Here is a 12,852-nt window from a genome sequence, read left to right as displayed (position 1 = left end):
GACGCCCGCCACCGACCAAACTCTGAAACAGTTGTATTTTACTTTATTGCTGAAATGTGATAATAAATTACTGTTACCTTTGAGAAACTCTCGTTCTGATTTAAACCTGAGGATAACAAGGATTTTAGTACAGGAGTACTACCAGTATTATTTTTGTAGCGTCCCTGACTTAAGCTTGGCCATTCCCAGGGAGCTTACAATTTTTGGTGTCAGAAGTGGGATGCTAAGATTTTTGTAGCATCCAGTGAAACGGGCCCATTTCTTGATCTCTCAGCTGTCCAGTGTGTTGGTTTTTATTGTATATAGTGTACATATTGTGTGTATATATAAATATACATATTTTCTGAAAAATAATAATTTTAAAATTTAATTTATTAAGCCATTATTACACAAGTAGACCATGGCAGAGTCCTCTTGTACCTCCCCTGACCCAGAAATACAGTTTAATATTCACAGTGAGGCAGGTCAAGGTGACCTACCCCCTTCTCCTAAGCATGTTAGGTTAGAAGGGTCCAATCATTCACCAGTTCCAAATATGGCCCCTGAGATGTTCCGAATACCAATTATACCAGACTTAGATAGAACTCCTCTCCCAAGACGTCAGCTTGGCAACCCTATAGGTGGTTTTACCCAGCAGGGTATGTCCTTTGTTATGATTCCTGAACCTTATAACAGTAAGGAGGATTGGGACGAATACATTTCCACTTTCAATGACTGCGCTGAATTAGGTAGGTGGTCTGATAGAACAAAACTTCTCTTTCTTGCTGCCAGTCTTCGTGACCAGGCAAGAACCTACTACATGAGTCTGTCTGCTGAAGACAAAGAATCCTTCCAGTCCCTCAGAGGTAAATTAAATCAAAGATTCGGAAGTAGCAAAAACCAAAACAGATGGCTGTCCAAGCTAGAGTTGAGGAAGAGGTTACCAGGTGAGTCTATTGCTGTCCTTGGTGATGACATTCGCCAGATGGCACAAAGAGCGTACGGTAATCTTGATGCACTTGCCCAAGAGGCACTGGCCCTGAATCAGTTATACAAGGTCATTCCACTTGAAATGAAGTGTAGATTTATAGACAAGGACTGTCAGACTATTGCTGAGGCCGTTGACGTGATAGAGAGATATGAATCCATTCTTGGTACAGATGAAAACAAACAGAAATCCAAGGTACGCAGTGTGGACACTAAATCCAAGCCAAAGCACCCTGCTTATGAACTAAGATCTGAAGCATCAACACCACCAGACAAGTTGAACTCAACACTACAAGAAATTATGTCCAGACTTGACTGTCTAGGAAACAATGATAACAGACAGAGGAATTATCAACAACACCCTAAACACAAACATTGTTTCATCTGCAATTCTCCAGACCACTTTATGAATTTGTGCCCTCAACGGAATCAGCAACAGAGGTCACAGGGACCTTCCTATAACAATACCAGGACTAAAATGAACCAGGGAAACTCCCGCCCGCTGACTCAGTAGGCCAAGAGCCGGCGGAGGCGGAGAGGCCTAAGATCAATTTGGAATCTAGGGGAGGCCATATTGGGGAGGTTAATGATGTATGGGATAATGGATTTTATACTTCGGCAAAAATTTATGGTAATGAAATACATCTTCTTGTGGACAGTGGGTCAACCGCGTCCATAATTTCAAAGTTGTTTTTGATGGACTGAAATCCGAAAGTTGTCTGGAACCACTTACATACAAAATATCAGATGTAAGTGGTAACCAAATATCAAACTATGGCTCAGCCTGCTTACCAGTGACTCTGGGGAGAACGACTTACCAACAGAAGTTTATTGTTTGTGACATAGACCAGGATGGCATTTTGGGTCAAGATTTCCTTTTGAACCATGTTCAGAAAATTAATTATTAGCACCTAGTCATTCTTACCAAAGAACCTGATGAAATCCAGTGTTGGATTGGGGGAAAGAAGAACATGAAATGTCGGGTTCTGATAGAGAGTACAGTTACCTTGCCACCAAATTCAGGTGCCCTAATACCAATCAAATTACCAAATGCAGAATACCTGACTGAAAATGGACTACTTGAACCAACCTGAATTGAATCTTGAAAATGCCTTCCTTGTCCCAGGAGTGATTGACCTGAAAAAGAAACAACTGTCAGTAAATGTCTTGAATACTAGCGAGAACTCCCTTACGCTCTATGCTAACCAACAACTCGGTACCTGTGTTCCATACTCAGACATGTCAGGTGAAAGCCAGAATTTCACAAGATCAGTGCTCACAGAGTCACCTAGTGACAATGACATGACAGTGCCGACCTACCTTAATGATTTATTGGAGAGAAGCTCTGTACATTTGAATGCTGACCAAACAAAGGTGCTAGAAAATCTTTTAATCAAATACAAGGGTGTATTTTCCCAGTCCTCTGATGACATTGGGCGAACCAATCTTGCCGAACACAGAATAAATACTGGTACAACTTTCCCCATTCGACAGCTAGGTAGACGTTTGCCTATTGGAAAGAGAGACATCGAGAAGGAGGAATTACAAAAGATGATAGACAGAGGCATTGTAGAACCATCCAACAGTCCCTGGGCCTCCAACATAGTTCTCGTCATAAAAAAAGATGGCAAAGTACGATTCTGTGTCGACTACCGTCGCCTCAATGACGTCACAATTAAGGATGCTTATCCCCTTCCCAGGGTTGATGAGTGCTTAGATTCTTTGGCACAAGCTAAGTGGTTTAGCTCCATGGATTTGAATTCAGGATTCTGGCAAATAGCAATGGCACCTGAAGATAAAGAGAAGACAGCATTCAATACAAGTCTAGGATTATACCAATTCACTGTCATGCCGTTTGGATTGGCCAACTCACCTTCTACCTTTGAGCGACTCATGGAAAATGTCCTGCGAGGAATGCAGTGGCAGGAATGCCTTGTATACATTGATGATATCATAGCACTAAGCAAAACATTTGCTGATGGTCTGGAAAGGCTAGAGCATATTTTTCAACGACTTCTCAAAGCCAACCTAAAATTAAAGCCTTCCAAGTGCACATTTTTCCAAAAAGAGATTAAATTTTTAGGCCACATTGTGTCCGAGTCCGGTGTCACTACTGATCCACAGAAAATAAATGCTGTAGTAAACTGGCCAGTACCAATTTCTGCTAAACAAACGAGAAGTTTTCTCGTTCTTTGCTCGTATTACAGGAGGTTTGTTGAAGGATTTGCCCAGATCGCAAAGCCACTCCATAGCATATGTGAAAAGGCTGCCAAATTCCAATGGTCTGATGAGTGCCAGAACTCTTTTGAGTTGCTGAAACAAAAATTCACGGAGGCTCCAATATTTGCTTATCCTTTGTCAGACATAGGTTTTATCTTAGATACGGACAAGTGACAAGGCTGTTGGTAGCGTACTGTCACAAGTCCAGGATGGTACAGAGAGAGTGATAGCATACATGAGTAAAACAATGAACAAGCATGAACAACAATATTGTGTGACTCGGAAAGAGCTCCTGGCAGTCGTTACTGCACTCAAGACTTTTCACTCCTATTTATATGGTCAGGAAGTCCTCTTACGAACTGATAATGCAGCCATAAGTTGGATGAAAAATTTGAGAAACCCGACTGGTCAGACAGCCAGATGGCTACAAGAAATAGACACCTACAATTTAACAGTTACTCATAGGGCAGGGCAGAAACACTCAAATGCAGACGCCTTGTCTAGAAGGCCGTGCCGGTCATGTGAACGACAAGAACAAAGAAATCTGCAGAGCGACAGTGAAGATGAAACAAATGAAATTAATTAATAAATGAAATACAAGTAGTATGTGCAGTAACCAGAAGTGATGCATTGCACAATATGATTTCCCCTGATAGTGGATTAGTCCTAGATGGTTGGCAGCTTGGTTCCATTCATCAGTCGCAGCTGGATGATAAAGAAATTTCACCATTACTTGTGGCAAAAGAGTCCAATGAACTTAGACCAGCCTGGAATAAAGTTTCACATGGATCCGGAATACTGAAAACCCTATGGAGGATGTCGGATAGATTGGAGGTGTTGCATGGGATACTTTACCGACGTTTCATTCATGATGATGGTCAAACAGGTCATCTTCAACTTATTGTTCCTACATCTCTGCGAGGTCAAGTGCTGAAGCATTTTCATGATCTTCCCTCGGGAGGCCATCTAGGTGCGGAGAAGACACTTGACAAAATAAGAAACTCAATGTACTGGCCCTAAATGAAAAGAGACACCGAGAAATATTGTTCACAGTGTGATCTTTGTGCAGCCAAGAAACCCTCTAGGACTTCCAATAGAGCTCCTTTACATCAATATTTGGTCAGAGAACCTATGGAACGGGTAGCCATTGATATCCTTGGCCCCCTTCCTCTTTCAGAGAATGGCAATAGATATATTTTGGTGATATGCGATTGTTTTAGTAAATGGACTGAGGCATTTGCCATACCAGACCAAGAATCAACCACAATAGCAAAAGTTCTGGTCAATGAAATTATTTGTAGGTTTGGTACCCCCCTTCAAGTCCACTCAGATCAGGGTAGGTCATTTGAATCCAACCTTTTTAAAGACATGTTGTCAATTTTTCGGATTGAGAAAACAAGAACTACCAGTCAGAGACCCCAAGCCAATGGCACAGTAGAACGTTTTAACCGAACTTTAATTAGCATGCTAACCATGTATTGTGACAAAAACCAGAGACACTGGGATGATGTTCTGCCACAGGTGATGATGGCATATCGGTCTTCTTTTCACTCTAGTACTGGTGTATCTCCAAACAAAATGATGCTAGGTAGAAATATGATAATGCCCATGGAAGCTATCATTCCGAGGCCAATGAATCTAGCGATGAAGAATTCTCTGAGGCTGATGATTACGTTCATAAACTACAGGAAAATTTGTCTATCATACACGACTTTGCCAGAAAACATCTGAGACAAAATGCGGATTATCAGAAAAAACACTATGACACAAAAGCACAAATTAGGAGATTTGGGGAGGGAGAACCAGTCTGGCTGTATGATGCATCAAGAAAAATTGGAGTATGTAGCAAGTTGACATGTGCGTGGAAGGGCCCCTACATAATAACAAAGAAAATAGATGATATCACATCCCTAGTCAAAAGATAGTCACAGAAGCAGAGAGGCAAAGTATACCATATTGACAGACTACTTCCTTATAAGGGGAAACATCCACCAAAATGGTACAAAACGTAGATCCAACAGAGACAAGTGTAATTACTATGCAGAAATCCTTGTATTTATTTATTTTATCCTTGAGCCAGTGTAGGGAGGGACGGACGTGCACAATCTATGGCCCACATTGTTGGTAGACGCAATGATAGGGAGGTGATGGATGTGTGCAGTCCATGGCCCTCACTGTGGTTGATACAGAGTTGTAGATGACCACTACATCTCATGGTACAACTTTAGCTGTGTAAATATGTGAAGTAGTTATAAGGAGCTACTTGAGGTTGTTTGTCGTTTTTTTTTTACCTGCATCCCATTTTTATACGTACCAAATTAAACCATTAAAGTCATCATTGAAAGTTTTTGTTGTTATTTGTTGCCATGGTCGGTGGCGTCCCATTTCCCCACATCTTGTGCCTTCCATTTGCATCCAATTGTCCCATATTCATGCCCATGCTTTTATTCCCATTCTGTTTGTAATATTCCTAGAGAGATTCCATGCGTATTACCTAAATAGATATTGACAGAAATGATTACATTTCGAGACACCTGCCATTAGATACACACCTATCATTTTGGCCAATGTCATACTTACCCAGAGAATGAGAGACAAATTTTGTTCTTATAGAATGCCATTGAAGTGTCACCTAGAAGTTGATGGGCAGCCATGTAACAAGACCTTCGATAATCGGCGGAAATTGAAGGAGCACCTCACCCCAGCACCACAAAAGGCCTTCAAAGTTATATGCCCTTTCCGTTTAGAAAAAGAGATTACATTTAACCGTGTCGCGGACCTCAGGGTTCATGCATCAAAACACGATAATGATGCTGTAGCTGCAGCTAACTTGCCCCTGGAGGAGTTACTGTCAGAGAACAACGCTTTTTGGATTGCCTACCACCCTGCCCATTATAGAGCCATTATAGAGCCGACTGACAAGAAGGCCAGAGCGTCCACTCGACTGAGGGCCATTCTCCTTGAGCCAGCCTAGGAAGACCAGACAGAATTGGTTGGAGGGGTGGGAGACACCAGCTTCCAACTTTCAGGCACCTGTGCAGCCCGCTGAGTACAGCCCCACCTGTCCCAGCATCTATTCAGTGCTGTCCATTTCTTTGATACCTGGGGAGATTTTTGCTTTCTTTTTGCTTTCTTGGAAGATGGATGTTGCCTTTTCCGTGTGCACCTTGAAAACACCATTTTGTTCGATGCCAGGAGCACAGAGAGCCTCACAAGGAAGATGGCACTTCAGAAACCGCCCTCACTGCCTCCAAACGACGAGTTTCAGTCATTGCATGAATGGCATTCTAAAGCGAAACACATGGCTTTTGCGTTGGGAGTAGATGCGAAATACTTCAAGGCTGTGTCGTCTTACAGCAAACCTAAGGTTCCAAATTCCCCAGTCCCTGAAATCGAACTGTATGCAGAATCTGACTTAGATGCAGGATCCCCTGGGCCATCAACCATGGATGCTCCATTCAAGACCCCTACCTATGAGCCATCAACTACAGTTCCAGAACCATCTGCCATGCTCACCAGCAGTTACGAACCACAACCCAAAAAGAAACGTGTAGAACCCAGTCCTCCCCAGATAGCTGCTTCTCCTTCTTTACCCCAAAGTGTTGAGGCCTCCACTGTTCCAAGTACCTCTCCTTCACGGCCTTCCGGAGCCAAAGGATCAGTATCACAAGTCTCCAGTCTGGGGTCCCTGGCAGAGAGAGCGAAGAATCTATTAGCCCGAGGTTGCATGCCAGTACTTCCACCTGCCAGGAGACAATGGCACAAGGATGAAACTGTAATACTGAAAAGTGGAACTATCAATATTAGATGGCCTCCTAAGGAATTTTCTGCAATGACCCCTGATAGGAAATTATTAGAGCTGGAATTTACTGCCCTGACATTAAAGAGGAGCAAGCCAAATGGTGGAGACGTATTAGATAGGCCCACACTGTTGGACGAATTTAATTTCTTAGCACTACCCGGTACTCCAACTCTTTCGCCAAAGAAAATGAACAAGCCGCAAGTAAAAAGTAGGGTCTACCTGTACCAATCTATTAGGGACATCGCAAATGGAATCTCTCAGACTTCCCACGATGAGGCACTCTTAGTATTCTTGGAGTATGGATCAGGAAAAAGGCAACGTCTGTGGGATGATCTTATTGCTACAATTGATGCTGCTGGCGTGACACTAAGACTTAATGATTAAGTATGATAATTAGAACTCTATTTTTCCATACATTGTAATTCAGGAGAATTAACGGACTTGGGTGGGGAGAGTGTAAGACCTCTAGCCTGTCATGTGTAATAACTAATATAATAATATTTTAGCATCAGTCGATCAGCTCTGCCATGGTACTGTATTGTATTGTGTAATTTATTACTGCATTTTTGCAGACATGTTATTTTAATTGTTGATGATACAGTTCTGTTTTGCAGAACATGTTATGTATTTATTCTATTTATGACATGTTGATATGTAAATGATCTATTTTCTAATTCAATTCAGTTCCTCATGAATCCGATCACATACCTTTTAAAACTACATAATTTCTTGCAGTTATTCATGAACCTGGTTGGAGATATTATTACTTATATGAACTGTAATAGCGCGATTATTTGTTCTGGATACTTTTCATACAAACCGCTGCCATCTTTGTTGATGTGACGTAAATACTAGCCAGAGTTTCGCGTTTTGTATTTCTATGATTTATTGATCGTGTTTTATTTGAAATAACACAGATTATTGCTAAAACAATTGTTACAAACTATTTATTATAATTAGGCAGTCATTTGTACATTTAATAACTTATCAAGTGTTCGTATTTGATAGTGCCTAGTTTGACATCGTCTGCTATACGATTCAATGTTTTTATGACAGAAATACGTATTTCTAAGACCTGAATATTTACTTACGGTTTGAGATAATATCCAGCATAGTCATATTAATTTAATCCATGTGTATTTGTCAAATCACAGCTTGTTTTTAATTATTTATCCTTTGTGTTCGGCAAACTTGTTTGGCATTGTACGGCAAGTCTCATGTTGTTCGGTACCGTACAGTGCCACGATTGGTAGAGTGTCGCCGTACAGTTATCTTATTGGTTAAGCCCTATCACGTGGTACCTTAGAAAGTCTATATAAATGAGTCGATTTGCCAGTAATGGCAGATAATTTGTCGGAAGTTCACCAAGCGCCAAATACGAATTATAACTGAATTCCAAAAGCATTACGATCAGCCAATTTAGGTGAGAATCAATTAAGGTAATTATCTCCCAACACACTGGACACCTATTTATCATTTGGAAACATTATTATTAATTACTATTAATTGTTGACGGTCTCTTGGGTGCCCTGCCCCTTTTTACCATATCCCTGTACGATAGACGCCCGCCACCGACCAAACTCTGAAACAGTTGTATTTTACTTTATTGCTGAAATGTGATAATAAATTACTGTTACCTTCGAGAAACTCTCGTTCTGATTTAAACCTGAGGATAACAAGGATTTTAGTACAGGAGTACTACCAGTATTTATTTTTGTAGCGTCCCTGACTTAAGCTTGGCCATTCCCAGGGAGCTTACATTACTTGCATTATTTATTATTGATTATTATTTCAGGCAACAGACTTATGAATACAGATACCGGGCTCAACCGAGGAATTCATCAAATTGCTTCAACATTGAATTGGGGACCCGACCCTCGTCATAGTGCAGGAAGACTAACTCATAAAGCCTTGTGAATATTATACTGTCATCCTAGTTGTGTCTTATCAGTCTGGTCTATTAATTGATCATAAAGGAATATTTATGTCAAGAAATCTTAGAACACGGTCTAACCTCGTTATTTTAACCCTAAGGGACTAATAAACTTCCGAAATATTAGATAAAATTTAAATGACATTCAGACTCACTACTGTAGAATCACATAATCCTTTGGTTTTGACTTCTCAGTATCCAAGTTACAGAGGAAAAATTGACTTTCGAAAAAAAAATCAGCAGTAAGTGAAATGTTTGTAGCGTAAGTTTTTTTTAACAAAGTTCAGACAAATTGCTATAAATCTATATAATCAATCTTAGACGGTTTGCTTACTGTTCCTCTGTTTTTTTATTTAGACAGTCAACTCATGGTGATTGGCATATATGGCATGTTTTCTCACTAGAGTGGACAGAACAACATGTCATGTGCGTAACTTATTTTCTTGTGTATTTGCATTTGATTTCCTAAAAATATATATGTAAAAATGAGAGTGTTAATTCGTGAATCTGATCGATTTCTTTCTTTTTTTTTTTGTATAGTTAATACAAGAACAAATCTATGATTTTAATTTATTACAAATTTATTTTACATAATAACATCCAGTTTTTCTTAAGATGCAATCATTGTCCGTATCCAAATAAGGTTGTAGTGAATATGGTTTTTAAGGATATTTAACAAAATTAACAAAACATTATAGGGAAATTTTTTATATGTAATATACTGAATAAATAACTAATATGGGACCAATCACAAAATATTAACATTTCCCTGTTGATTTTAATGTATTTATTCAGTTGCTTGGTTGATGACCAAGAAATACTACGTGTGAACACGCCCTCTGAAGGTTTCTGGAAGTTTGGATATTTTAATGGAAACAAGCATCTGGGGAAATTCTCTGAACGCTCCTTTTGATCAACCAGTAAAGTGTTCTTTTAATCTTTCAAAAACCAAAATAACTTTTTTAAAATACACTTTTTCATTTTTTTAATACACATAATCAAGATTAAATTTTGAATAATGAAGCACTTTATAAGCAATATACAAGTCATCGAAGTGCCTGTTGTATAAATGAAACCATGCATGTCAAAAACATTAATACATTTATTTATATACAAGGTATTTTATATATCTATTTTTGATATTGAATTTCCATTTATGATTTTTTTTTATATCGAATTCCTAGTTCCAGCTCCTGTTGAATGTGGCCGTGGGAGGCACGAAGTATTTCGGCGATAATTTACACTATGACACACCTAAACCCTGGCGCAACGACTCCCCACACCCCATGAGGGACTTCTGGGAGAAAAGGAATGTTTTGCTTCCAACCTGGCATGGCGATAATATTGCTTTTCTTATTGATTATGTAGAAATGATTCAATATTAAAATGATTAAAATGATCAGTGTACGTGATTGATTTTGTTGATGAAGCACTCATTAAAATCTCTATTATTTCAGAGCCATTTATATGAGGTATGCAAGTAAGCGAAGATTAAAAAATTAAATTAACTAAATCTCAATGTTAAAATCAGTCATATACATATATTTACTATTTTTCTGAACAAAATTTGTAATTTGTTTCATTCTGATTTTCTGCTTGTCTCTTTTCATAATTAGGACGGTTTCAAAAAATTTGCACATGCTTCTAGTGTATGATAGAATCAAGCTTTTTTTTCAAAACTAGTTTACATTGCTTATTTTCTAACCCATCCTCTTAGATAACAGTGCTAGCCTCACAACAGAGTAAATTTATAAAAAGTTTTATTTTAGAAATATAAAAAAAACTGTTGAACATAACAATTTGGCTGCAGTTTATCAAAATAGTATTTAAATTAAAAATATTATTGCGTAGAGATTAAAAATGAAGCATAATAATGATTTTGTATACTATTTCTATATGCAGTTTACTGCTTATCATCATAAAGAATGTAAGTAAATTTGGAAAGAATTTGCTTAATATGTTTACGCATATATTTTAACGGTTTTCATTTTAAGTCCGAGCATTGTTATCTTTAAACTTTTATAATCCAGGGTATTTCTCATTTTCTTTACCCCTTTTTGCCCTGTAGGATAGTATTTTGATACAGATTCTTTACACAGTTCTTATTATCAGTATACTCTATAATTTGCACTTTTTGTGCTTTTTTAAGATTCAGATGAGAATAATGATTTTGGGTGTCAGTGCATGGTAGTTCACATCTCAAATAATTGTGTTGTAGCTCATAGTTCTGGTCATTAGGACCATTCTTTGTTTCAACTTCATGACTTCTACTAGTGGCAGAAGCTCTCCTGCGATTCCCCATCTTCGTTGCCTTGAAATAATATTTTCTGCTACAAAAGATTGTTGAATATGAAAAAGGCAATAGATAATGATTCCTGAACACCCCTTTTGCCCCATATAAAGACATTTTAAAGACACGTGTGTTCATTGTATGCTCGAGAAACCAACAAACCTTTTGTAGAAGTAAAGTAGCATTGAAAATAACAGAAAAGTACCAAATACATGTATTGCTAAAGTTATAACCCAAGGAACTTTCTCCATAAGAGTGTCATGGAATTCTGTAACAAAGGAAAAAAATACTAAAGATTAACAAAATTAAATACATACATTCATAGATAAACATAAATCAGCAACCGGTGTCTACAATTCAGATATCCTAAAGCATAGAAAACTTCTACCATCTAAAGGTTAAAATTTAATAAAAGAATGATTTTAGCAGTTTTCCATTTTAAATGATTTTTGCCTTTTTTCCTCAGATAATATTAATTGTGATGAGCAAAATCGATTGTCTAATTAGTATTGTTTAAAATAATATTGATGTCGTTTTAAATTGAACAATTGATTATATCCTTAATGAATGAAAAGATTTAAAATCCTTTTAAGTGTACTCACGTTTAGTCTTATTACTAGAAATGTGTATCAATTCTATTTCCTTACAAAGGACATAGTCGATTGGCATGGTATAACAGGAAGACATAGGTGGAATTATACCATAACTCTGAGATGCACACGACATCTTGCCATCGGAATCTGCAAATATTTAAATTTGATCTTAATAAAATACTGTATAAACCATAAACGGCATTTTATTTAAACATACAGTCTTCTGCACAGAAGAATGCTCAGAAAAAAAATCTATTTTTCTAAGATGAAAATAAGATTCATTCAAGTGTATTTAAAAGCTTGCCTTTTATCCAAAACACAGTATTCGGTGGTTTGTTAAAAATTACACTGTTATTCCATGGAAATGATTCTGTGACAGTGGCTATGACCAAAGAAGAAGAGTTACAAATACTTTCTGCATCTTCTTCTTTGATTGTACTTTGAGATGTTCCAAGAAAGACAAGGGTATGTTTTGTGGAATTCAAATCTAAAACATACAAGTAAATAGAAACAGAATGCTACAGTCTTAATGAAAATCTTTAATGTAAGCGCTTTCAGTAATGTTCGCTCTTCAGATATATATATATATATATATATATATATATATATATATATATATATATATATATATATATATATATATATATATATATATATATATATATATGAATTTATAACTTATCTGCTATATGAAAATGAAGAAAGAAAACAATCAAGTTCAATACAGGCATGATTACGCCTTTGGATTTCGCAGTATTTTTTTTATGTTTTTTTTTAACTCTAATGACTACATATTTATTATACTGATTTAACAGTTATTTTATTTGTTTAACAGGAAGTTGGGACAATTTAATTCATTTTTACTTCAATCAACCGTCTTGTATTAACTTCCTTTTAATAAAATAAATCTGATTCTCTCATAAATATGCATTAGTGGTCTCCCCAATACATGAACAAAAAACAACCGATATTTTCATGTCATTATTTCTTAAATGTGAAGAGCAACAAATAAAACTTTTTATTCACTTAATGTGTTGAAAGGGAAGAT

The 12,852-nt window shown here is 37.4% G+C and overlaps 1 long non-coding RNA gene across 1 annotated transcript; it reads left to right on the top strand.

Moving 5' to 3' along the window:
• Nucleotides 1-8,787: 8,787 nt before the first annotated feature.
• Nucleotides 8,788-10,317, top strand: LOC134276152 (uncharacterized). The gene is made up of 4 exons (XR_009993984.1): nucleotides 8,788-8,901; nucleotides 9,279-9,347; nucleotides 9,717-9,841; nucleotides 10,106-10,317. It is a non-coding gene; the product is annotated as an uncharacterized LOC134276152 (long non-coding RNA).
• Nucleotides 10,318-12,852: the final 2,535 nt, after the last annotated feature.

Source organism: Saccostrea cucullata, unplaced genomic scaffold (assembly GCF_032062105.1).
Source record: "Saccostrea cucullata isolate Sc308-1 unplaced genomic scaffold, CSIRO_AGI_Scuc_v1 ctg7013, whole genome shotgun sequence".
In the NCBI taxonomy this organism is placed as follows: domain Eukaryota; kingdom Metazoa; phylum Mollusca; class Bivalvia; order Ostreida; family Ostreidae; genus Saccostrea; species Saccostrea cuccullata.
This window is presented reverse-complemented; position numbering and strand designations above follow the sequence as displayed.